This window comes from Erinaceus europaeus, chromosome 20 (assembly GCF_950295315.1).
Source record: "Erinaceus europaeus chromosome 20, mEriEur2.1, whole genome shotgun sequence".
In the NCBI taxonomy this organism is placed as follows: domain Eukaryota; kingdom Metazoa; phylum Chordata; class Mammalia; order Eulipotyphla; family Erinaceidae; genus Erinaceus; species Erinaceus europaeus.
Window position 1 is genome coordinate 42,623,881 of NC_080181.1, and position 11,887 is coordinate 42,635,767.

The 11,887-nt window shown below is 43.1% G+C and overlaps 1 long non-coding RNA gene across 1 annotated transcript in view; it reads right to left on the bottom strand.

The window, feature by feature from the left end:
* Positions 1–11,489, bottom strand: part of LOC132534923 (uncharacterized) — a 394,650-nt gene extending 383,161 nt beyond the window's left edge. Inside the window, exons 1-3 of the long non-coding RNA XR_009546682.1 lie at positions 11,341–11,489; positions 10,877–10,964; positions 7,003–7,145 (exon numbers count right to left, since the gene is read on the bottom strand). This is a non-coding gene — a long non-coding RNA (uncharacterized LOC132534923). The remainder of the gene's footprint in view (positions 1–7,002; positions 7,146–10,876; positions 10,965–11,340) is intronic.
* Positions 11,490–11,887: the final 398 nt, after the last annotated feature.

Consider the following 11,887-nt stretch of genomic DNA (forward strand, 5'->3'; position numbering starts at 1 on the left):
AGAAGAGATCCAAAAGGCCGAGAAACACATGAAAAAATGCTCTAAGTCTTTGATTGTCACATAAATGCAAATAAAGAAAACCATGAGATAGAACTTCACTCCTGTAAGAATGTCATACATCAGAAAAGGTAACAACAGCAAATGCTAGAGAGGTTGTGGGGTCAAAGGAACCCTCCTGCACTGCTGGTAGGAATGTAAATTGGTCCACCCTCTGTGGAGAGCAGTCTGGAGAACTTTCAGAAGGCTAGAAACAGACCTACCCTATGATCCTTCAATTCTTTTCCTGGGTAAAGGAACCTAACACACCCATCCAAAAAGATTTGTGTATACCTATGTTTTTAGCAGCACAATCTGTAATAGCCAAAGCCTGAAAGCAACCCAGGTGTCCAACAACAGATGAGTGGCTGAGCCAGTATATATATATATATATTACTCGGCTATTAAAAATGGTGATTTTACTGTTTTAGCCCATCTTTGATGGGGCTTGAAGAAATCATGTTAAGTGAAATGCGTCAGAAACAGAAAAATAAATATGGATGATCTCACTCACAAGCACAAGTTGAAAAACAACATCAGAAGAGAAAACACAAGTAGAACCTGAATGGGAGTTGGTGTATTACACCAAAGTCTTTTTTTTTTTTTTACTTTGGTTTTTCTTCTTCTGGCAAACGCTAGAAGAAGAAAAACCAAAGTAAAAGACTCTGGGGCAGGGAGTTCAGGTCTTGGAACAGGATGACAGAGGACCTAGTGGGGGTTGTATTGTTGTGTGGAAAACTGAGAAATGTTATGCATGTACGCACTATTGTATTTACTGTGGAATGTAAAACATTAATGCCCCGATAAAGGAAAAAAAACATAAGTATTTGCAATGCCAACACTTTCGCTATATGATTCATATTAGGAATACAGGAGATTAGTACAAATTACAATGAGCGGTGATAGTCCTGAAAATAACTTTCAATTCCATTCTCCTTGGTTTGTGAATATTCATTATCAAGTATTTACATTTGCTAAGCACATAATATTTCATAAAACTGGGAAGAGATTGGTTTATCATTATATCAAGAACTTGGAATGCATACATTTTTCAAATATCACTACAACAAACCTAGAAAATGGCACACAGCTATAAATGTGTGAAACGATGTCCCTAACATCTTATAAATTTGTGAACATTTTTATAAAGATATAATCATTGAAAAAGCATTAGTCAGGTAAGTGAATGAGCACTGGTTGAGGTTAAAACAATTGAAAGCATGTGATTAGGAAGTGACAGTAGATAAAGCATTGGACTCTCTGAAGTTTATGAACTCCACTACTGAACTGTAATTTTGGCTGAATTGCTTAAAATTTAGGAAAAGCCTCTTAACTTTCTCCAAAGTTTAAAGTAATCACATTTACATCAGCCTAGTCCTATCTCTGAGATGACATCTTGGGGCAGAGCATGAGTTTCTCTGTCAGGTCTTATTTACTCAGTGAGAGCAAGGCAACTGATAACTACTGTGATTTCTGAAGCAATATCACCTAGTGACTTGATAAAAACTTTGCCAAAGAGGACCTAGTGGGGGGTTGTATTGTTATGTGGAAAACTAGGCAAAGTTATGCATGTAAAAACTATTGTATTTACTGTCCAATAAAGAATTTTAAAAAAGAAGAATTTCTATACAATAAAATGGATGGACCTAGAGGAGATTATGTCTAGTGAAAAAAGTCAGAGAAAGACAAACACCTTGTGATTTGATGCACATGTATATAATAAGCAATTTAGGGGGCCAGGCGGTAGCACAGTGAGTTAAGAGCACATGGTGTTGGAGTCGGGCAGTGGTGCAGCGGGTTAAGTGCACAAGGCACAAAGCGCAAGGACTGGTGGAAGGATCCTGGTTTGAGCCCCCAGCTCCCCACCTGCTGGGCAGTTGCTTCACAAGCTGTGAAGCAGGTCTGTAGGTGTCTATCTTACTCTCCCTCTCTCTGTCTTTCCCTCCTCTCTCCATTTCTCTCTGTCTTACCCAGCAACAATAATAACAATAATAATAACCACAACGACGATAAAACAAGGGTAGCAAAAGGAAAAAAAAGAATAAGCAATTTAATGAAATAAAACTTATAGATGACAACAGAAAACCAGTGATGACCCGCAGCGAAAGCTATGTAAGTAGAACTGGGAAAATTCACCCACATGGGGACAGATAAAATTAAAACTTACAGGGAGGGGTAGATAGCACAATGGTCGTGCAAGCAGACTCTCCTGTCTGAGGCTCTGAAGACTCAGCTTTAATCCCCCACACCACCAGAAGCCACAGCTGAGCAGACCAGTGCTCTGATAAAATAATAATGATGATGATGATGAATAAAAATAAATTAAACTTACACTGGTGAAATTCACCATCTATATGAAATAGATGGTGATTTATAGTGATACATTCCTGAAAAATTTATCTAATGTTGTAAAGCAAGCTTATTTTATTAAAACGTGAAATATTCCCTGTGCTCTGATGATTTTCTTTGCTCTGATGTCTAATCTTACAGAGACTATGGGAACTACAGTTTAGGATAAAGACCCATGGAACAGCAATCTGCCTGCCTTGGAAATCTTATCTGGGCAGAGAAACTACCCATTCTGTTTCTAGTTATTCTTGTTCGTTTCCTTTTCAGCCTCACAAAGTTGCATTTGGGTGTTTTTGAGAGTTCCTGGCAGGACAGGTGTCCCATGATTTCAGTCACCACAGAAACCCAGGGACCAGTCTTAGAAAAGCAAGTCAAGCAAGAGTCACCAGTAGTTTGGAGGAGGCGAGACTTATGGGGCGGGGGCCATAGTGACACAAAGGAGCTAAAGGAGAAAGTGGGTAAGTCCCCATTCCATCAGGACCTGAAATGTTTGTCACCAGAAATCTTGTCTTATATCATCACTGAAAGGGTAGCAAATCTGGAAATCAACAAAAGAAGCCAGGCACTGTTTCTCTAATCTGAGAGAGAAAAGAAAGGAAAGACACCCAGGAGGAGTAGTAGGTGTAGGGGTGACTTAGAAAGGAAGTGAAGGCAGGAATTGATAAAATGGGCAAAAATTTACATATACATACATATATATATATATATATATATATATATTAGAGACAAAGAGAGACATACAGACAGACAGGCAGATAAGAGAATCAGCACATATATGTGACCTTGGGAGATCTTCTGCAATTTCCAGTGGAGGGGATGGGAACACAGAACTCTGGTGGTGGCAACTATATGAAATTATTCCCTTATTATTTTATAATTTTGTAAATCAATATTAAATCACTAATAAAATAAGTTTTAAAAAGAATAATCAGTTCCTTGTGGTGTACAAATAAAAAATAAAATAAGGGAGGTAGGCAGTAGCCCACCTGGTTAAGCAAAAATAGCACTAAACTCAAGGACTCAGCTCCCACAGGCAAGGGGAACACTTCACAAGCAGTGAAGCAGGTCTGCAGATGTCTATCTTTCTCTCCCCATCTCCTTACATGTGACTTCTTTTTTATCATTATTATTATTTTATTATGAGAGCACTGCTCAACTCTGGCTTATAGTGGTGGAGGGGACTGAACCTTGATTTTTGGAGCCTCAGGCAGGAGAGTCTCTTTGCATAACCATTATATTATCTACCCCCGCCCTCTCTCCCTCTCTCAATTTCTCTATGACCTATCCAATAAAATGAAAGAGAAAAAAAAAGGCCACAAGGAGCAGTGGATTCATAGTGAAAGCACTGAGCCCCAGCAATAACCCTGGAGGCGAGAGAGAGAGAGAGAGAGAGAGAGAGAGAGAGAGAGAGAGCCGGGCAGTAGTGCAATGGGTTAAGCACACGTGGTGCAAAGTGCAAGGACTGGCATAGGGATCCCAGTTCGAGCCCCTGGCTCCCCACCTGCAGAGGAGTCGCTTCACAGGCAGTGAAGCAGGTCTGTAGGTGTCTTTCTCTCCCCCTCCTCTCTCCATTTCTCTCTGTCCTATCTAACAATGACAACAACAATAATAATAACTACAACAACAATTTAAAAAAACAAGGGCAACAAAAGGGAAAATAAATAAATTAATTAATTAAAAAAACCTGGCAGCGGGGCAGTAGCACAGCAGGTTAAGCATACATGGTGCAAGGACCGGAGTAAAGATCCTGGTTTGAGCCCCAGGCTCCCCATCTGTAGGGAAGTCTCTTCACAAGTGGTGAAGCAGGTCTACAGGTGTCTATCTTTCTCTCCCCATCTCTATTTTCCCCTCCTCTCTCCATTTCTCTCTGCCCTATCCAACAATGATGACATCAATAACTACAACGATAAAACAACAGGGGTAACAAAAGCAAATAAATATTTTTTAAAAACCTATGGGAGTTGAGATTAAGTTTCACACAGAGGTTACTGAAGCTTCAAATTATTATATTCATTTTTGTATTGTATTTATCTTGGATAGAGACAGAAATAAATTGAGAGGGAAGGAGGAGACAGAGACGGGAAAAGTCCAGGACCTTACTCTGACTATAAATTAGTAATGGCAAAGGCTGACCCACTCTCCAAAGCGAGGCTTCTCAGACACTATTTCCAATCCACCTTCATGTTTGCTGTCAAGACCAAGTACAGATCACTGAAGTCAGTGGCTCCTAGGAACCTAACTAAATAGACTTCCTAGCTTCTTTTTATCCTGGGGTCCCTATTCTCATTCATTCTATTCCTACTCTGTGGTTCCTATTTATTAAATATTTTGTCCTGCTTTGTATAGCATTGCTTTTCACGCAACAAGTTCCAGAAGCTACTACAATTCAATCCTGACATCCCTATGCAAATGATCCCAACATGTCCCAGAACATCACCTGTCCAGAGCCCTAAACTACTAGGGAAAGATAGAGACAGACTGGGGGCACAGATTGGCCTGTCAATGCCCATGTTCCACAGAGAAACAGTTATAGAAGCCAGCACTCCTTCCTTCTCACCCCAAAATGAATGTTGGCCCATACTCCCAGAAGGGGAAAGTATTAGGGAAAAGTATACATTTTGTTACCAGGAATCTTTGTTTTTATATCAACACTGAGAGGGAAGAGAATCTGGAAAAAAAGTAAGCCAGACACTGTTATTACATAGGAAGGATACACAGAAGTAGTAAGGGAGGTTGGACAACATACTCTACCTACCACCCAAGGAAGATAGGTCCTGAAATTAGAGCAGGCTAGAATGTTCCTAGCCGTGACCACAGAATACAAGCTCAGACCTACAGGAATCCAGAGGTTACACAGGCCCTTGTGCTGAGCATGGACGCCAAATCAAACTGATGGAGTTTACAGCTAACTAGATCTATAGATCTTTCCCATATTTGGGAGCTACTCTCTTCCCTGATCCAGCTTTCTAGTCTTTTATGCAACTCTGACACCACCTCTCCAGACAATAACCTGGGTCCACCTGCATATTAGATGTTAGGCTCAGGCAAAAACTAGTAGTGCCATGGGATCCTTGGAATATACCTAAAATAGACCTACTAGCTTTTTTCCAAAATGGAGACCCCCAAATATTCATCTGCAATATTCTTGCCTTTAGGTTCATGACTAGTCAACAATTTGTTCTCCTTTATATCTTTTTTGTTTGTTTATTTTTTAATTTATTTTCCCTTTTGTTGCCCTTGCTTTTCATTGTTGTTGTAGTTATTGTTGTTATTGATGTTGTTGTTAGATAGGACAGAGAGAAATGGAGAGAGGAGTGGAAGACAGAGAGGGGTAGAGAAAGAGACACCTGCAGACCTGTTTCACCGCTTATAAAGAGTCTCCCCTGCAGGTGGGGAGCTGGGAGCTCGAACTGGGATCCTTTCACCAGTCCTTGCGCTTCGCGCCATGTGCGCTTAACCCACTGAACTACCGCCTGACTCCCCTCTCTTTTATATCTTAATTCTTTTCCAGGCACCAGGTTCCAGATAATGCCATAAAGCCAAACTGACTTCCCTGAGCAAAAGATCCTACCATGTGTCTTGGAGCCCCAGCTCTTCAGACCCTTTTCCCTCTAGGGAAAGAGAGAGAGTATGGATCGACCTGCCAATGCCTATGTTCAGTGGGGAAGCAACTATAGAATCCAGACCTTCCATCTTCTGCACCCCAAAATGACCCTGGGTTCAGGCTTCCAGAGGGATCAAGAATAGAAAAGCTATCAAGGGAGGGGATGGGATACGGAGTTCTAAGTTCTGGTGGTGAAAATTGTGTGGAAATATACACCTCTTATACTATAGTCTTGCCAATATTCCCACTTTACAAATAAAAATTATTTATAAAAATACTCATGGGGCTAGGGATGGCACACCTGGTCGAATACACATTATTATAAGCAAAGCCCTGGGTTCAAATCCCCTGGGCCCCACCTGCAGGGAAATAGTTTCACAAGGAGTGAAGCAGTGCTACAGATGTCTCTCTCTCTCTCACACACACACACACACACACACACTTTTCCTGTCTTCTCCTTCCTTCTTGATTTATTTCTGTCCTTATCTAATAAATAATAAATCAAGTCTAAAAATCAAACTCATACACACAAAACTAATTTGTAGATGCCATATACAGGGGGTCATGGGAAGGTGGATTTTATGAAGGGAGTCCAAAGTTATATTTAAAAACACACAAACACTAAAAGTATAAAATATAGTATGATGATGAAGTTTCAGTATACCGCATTATGTATTTCACGGTTATTAGAACAGATCTTGTAATTTTGCATCATACAAAAAATGTGACTATGTGTGGTGATGAATTCTAATCATATTATGTACTCAACTTACCTTATATACATATAATAAAATGTGTGTGGAAACAGAAACATCACATCACAGTTACACGTCAGTAAAAATAATGAATATGAAACGTGTACGTTATTTTTCCTAGCCCAGGAGTGAGAGTGTGTGTGTGTCCTGTGGAAAATAGGGAGCTAGGTGGAAACTCCATTTGAGAAGGTTTCCTTTTAGCCCTCTCACTATGCTTCTGTGGATGTCTCTCCAGGGTGCTGGATGAGACTGACTCACCACTGCATATCCAGAGGAACAAAGGGGACTAGAGATGAGATGCAAGTTTGCAGGCAGCTGAGAAGTCTGCTGTGAAGTCTGAGGACCCAGTGGTGTTTCGAGGTGGTGCTCTCGATCCAACGTCCAGCTGGAGATTCAGTTAACTATCAAAGATGAACAAATATACATGTGAGTCAGACATCTATTCCTGCTACAGGGAAAAGAGCCCCAGGGGAGCTGAACTGAACTCTTATTTGTACTGAGGCGACTGCGTGTTTCAGTGGGAGGAGAAAGGAACCAAAAGGTGACATGAGAGGAGTGGAGACTCAGGAGGTGGAGAGATATGACCACCCTCCTGATCAAAAGTGAGACTAGATGCTGTTGTCACCTATACTTTATTTGTTATTAATAGTATGTTACAAGTCTGTATGGTTACACACCACACACACCAAAGTTTTGTGTCCCCACCCTCTGACCTACCAAAGATAACCACCAAAGAGTGAAGCTAGATTTTAAATTTTAAAAAAAGGAAGTCTGGGGTGTAGGTTCTGGCATCCATGATTGAGTACACACATTACAATGAGCGAGGACCTAGAGGTAGGTTGCCACATAGGAAGCTTCACAAGTGGTGAAGCAGTAATGCATCTCTCTCTCTCTCTCTCTCTCTCTCTCTCTCTCTCCCCATTCCATCTCAATTTCACTGTCTCTATCCAAAACAAATAAATAGGGGTCCAGTGGTAGCACAGTGGGTTAAGTACACATGGCATGGAGTGCAAGGAGCAGAGTAAGGATCCTGGTTTGAGCACCCAGCTGCCCACCTGTGGGGAGGGGGTTGATTCATGGGTGATGCAGCAGGTCTGCAGAGGTCTATCTGTCTCCCCCTCTCTGTCTTTCCTTCCTCTTGCAATTTCTCTCTGTCCTAACCAACAACAACAAAAGCAATGGCAATAATAGCAACAAAATGGGAAAAATAGCCTCCAGGAGCAGTGGATTCATAGTGCAGGCACCTAGCCAGCAATAACCCTGGAGGCAAAAAAGAAAAATAAATAAATAAAATTTTAAAGAGGGGTGGGTAGTGGTACAGCTGGTTGAGTGCACAATTATCACAGGCAAGGACTTTAGTTCGAGCCCTGATCCCACCTTGAAAGAGAATGCTGTGAAGCAGGAATGCAGGTATCTGTTTCTCTCCCCTATCTATCTCCCTTATCCTCTTAACTTATTTCTCTCTAATCAAATAAAAATAGAAAAGGAGGGAGTTGGGCAGTAGCACAGCAGGTTAAGTGCAGGTGGCACAAAGCGCAAGGATCGCCTTAAGGATCCCATTTTGAGCCCCTGGATCCCCACCTGCAAGGCAGTCACTTCACAGGCAGTGAAGCAGGTCTTCAGGTGTCTATCTTTCTCTCCCCCCTCTGTCTTCCCCTCCTCTCTCCATTTCTCTCTGTCCTATCCAACAACAACAACATCAATCATAACTACAAAAATAAAACAACAAGGACAACAAAAGGGAATAAATAAATAAATATAAAAAATTTTAAAATAAAAAAGGAAAAATAAATAAATAAAAAATAAAAAATGGTCACCAGGAACAGGGGATTCATAGTGCCTGCACTGAGCCCCAGCAACAACCCTAATGGAGAATGAAAAGAGAAATTGAGTCAACAAATGCAGCAAGCAAGTAGAAATACCTAAAAAAAAAGACATCATAAAGTACCTAATGGAATAGTGTCTACTAGATACCCTTCCTCCCTACTTCCTATTTCACTTCCCTCAGTCATTCCAAGGCAAACCTTGAGAGACAAAGTAAGGACTACAAAGGCTGGATAAAGGCAAGAGAATGGCATAATTTAATAAGGATAGGTCTTTGGACACTACCAGGTCACCCCATCACCTAGGGCCCTACTCAGGGAGTCCTGCAATTCCCACACAGACAAGATGAGCCTAGACTTCTAACAGATCCCTCCACTGTCACTGGTCATCTCCATCAGGAACAACAGAATAGACCCCTTTGTGGGCCCCTACAGGACCCTGCCCTCAATGTGGATCAATAATGGTAGGGAATGGTCCAGTATCCGAAGAGAGGTTGGATAACATAATCTACCTACTACCAGAGGAAGATGGGTCTTGAAATTAGTGCAGCCTAGAATGTTCCTACCTGTGACCACAGAATCCCAGCTCAGACCTACTGGGATGCAGAGGTTTCACAGGCTCCTCTGCTGAATATGGGCCCCAGGTCAAATCAATGTGGTTTACAATTAACAATATTTATATAATTTTCCCACATTTGGATGTTACTCTCTTCCCTGATCCAGCTTTCTAGTCCTTTATACAACCCTGACACCATCTCCCCAGACAATAACTTGGGTTAGCTGTCAGACTCAGGCAAAAACTATTAAAGTCATGGGACCTTTGGAATATTCCTAAAATAGACCTACTACCTTTTCCCAAAATGGAGACCCCACATCTGCATCTGCAATATTATTGCTTTTAAGTTCATGATTAATCAACAGTTTTTTCTTTATATCTTAACTCTTTTACAGCCACCAGGTCCCAGATGGTACCATAATGCCAACCTGACTTCCCTGAGCATATGACCCCACCAATGTGTCCGGGAGCCCCACTTCCCCAGAGCTATACTTCACTACGGAAAGAGAGAGGCAGGTTGGGAGTATGGATCGACCTGCCAACACTCATGCTCACCAGGGAAGCAATTACAGAAGCCAGACCTTCCACCTTCTGCATCCCACAATGACCGTGGATCCATACTCCCAGAAGGATAAAGAACAGGAAAGCTATCAGGGGAGGGGATGGAATATGGAGTTCTAGTGTTGGGAACTGTGTGGAATTGTACCCCTCTTATCCTATGGTCTTGTCAATATTTCCATTTTAGAGAGAAAGAAAGATGGAAAATAAAAAAGAAAAATGAACAAAAAAGAGTAATAATGGGTGGGAGATGTAAACAAATGAGGAAGGTAGCAGGTCAGCCTCAGTATCTAAACTGAAAAAAGGGGTGTTGTGGTGGTGGCATACCTGGTGGAGCACACATTAATAAGCAAGGACCCAGATTCAAGACCCTGGTCCCCCACTGCAGGGGGAAAGCTTCAGGAGTGATGTAGCAGAGCTGCTTGTGTCTCTCAGTCTCAGTGTCTCTCTGTCTCTCTCCCTCTCTATCTTTCCCACCCCTCTCAATTTCTCTCTGTCTCTATCCAATAACAGATAAAATAAAATAAACTGGAGGCTAAGCAGAGATATTCTTGTGTGCAAGATGTCTGACAAACTTCTCCCCTGAACACCTTTAAGAGGTTATTTGAGGGTGGGCAATATATGCAAAGAGACTGATGCCTAAGGCCCCAATCCCCCCCACACACACACCACCACAAGCCAGAGCTGAGCACACTAGTGTTTTGGTTTTTTTTTTTTAAAAAGGAACTTATTTGAACCAGGGGTAGACAGCATAATGGTTATGCAACGAGACTTTCCTGCTGGATGCTCTGAAGTCCCCTATACCACTCAATCCCCTGCACCACCATAAACCAGAGCTGAGCAGTGTGGAAGGAAGGAAGGAAGGAGAAAATAAGTTATTTGATCTCAGATTTATTCCAAAGCACCATAATAAGCCAAAGCTGAGTAGTGCTCTGGTGAAAATAAAGCAAAACAAAACAGAAGCAGTTATTTGCCAATCTCTTTCAGCATCCATGATGATAGTACTGTGCAGGGGTTACTGCTGAAACTAGGTTGGGCTCCACCACCATATCCTGCAAGTCTTTCCTTTTATAGGGTGAAAGACAGATATGAAAAGACAAAAAAACAGAGAAGGAGAAAAAAAAATAAATAACTACCAAAGAGAGTGAGCTTGGAAGGCTGGTCCACCCTCCAGGGTCCACACACCCTCACTTACCAGCCTCAGTGTCCTTCCTACCTCACACCCAGCAGTCTCCTCAGCCCAGGTTCCAGGAGGCGGTGCCGGTCACCCAGAGTCTTCTAACCTGGAAACAGAGTCAGAGACTGTTCGCTTATTTGCAGGAAAAGGCTGGCTCCTACATGAGAAGATGGTTCAGGATAAGAGGGGAGGGGAGGGGAGGGGAGGGGAGGGGAGGGGAGGGGAGGGGAGGGGAGGGGAGGGGAGGGGAGGGGAGGGGAGGAGAGGAGAGGGGAGGGGAGGGGAGGGGAGGGGAGGAGAGGAGAGGAGAGGAGAAATAAATAAATAAATGGAGGGAAGGAAGGAAGGGTGTAAGGAAGGAAAGGAGGAAGAATAAGAGAAAGGAAGGAAGGAGAGAAAGGTAAAGAAACAGGAAGAGAGGAGAGAAAGAGGGGGGAAGCATCACCCAGGAGGCATACTGTGTGGAGGCAAATGCTAGTTACCTTTGACAGAGGCAATAATAATGCTGCATCCGTGTTTGAGCAGTTCCTGCACTTCAAGCAGACAGAGCCAGGTCCAAGCCACAGACCCGGGATGCAGGAACCCGCCCCGTGCACTGGCCAGGGGAAGGGGGTGTGTACGCCCCGCAGGGCTCGACCTGGCCGGCCCAGGAGACCTCAGCGACACAGCGCCCCCTACCGGCCGCGCGGCACTATGCCCCCTATGCCCCCTGCCACCCGCCCGTTTCCCGCGGGGCCTCTGTTGACACTTCCGGTCAAGACGGCCCGCTGCGTCAGTGATTAGAAGTCAGAGCGCGCTATAGGGCCCAGGGCAGCCTGCATCTGTGATTAGAAGTCAGAGCGCGCTATAGGGCCCCTGGGCCAAGCTTGCATGTGGGCGGGGAGTGTGAGGGGTGGAGAAAAGGACAAACTGGGCAAGAATGGGAGCCCTGGGGCTGGAGAGGGAGCATAATGGTTCTGCAGAAAACATGCATGCCTGAGGCTATGCAGTCCCAATTTCTATCCCAGAGCCACCGTACACTAGAACTGA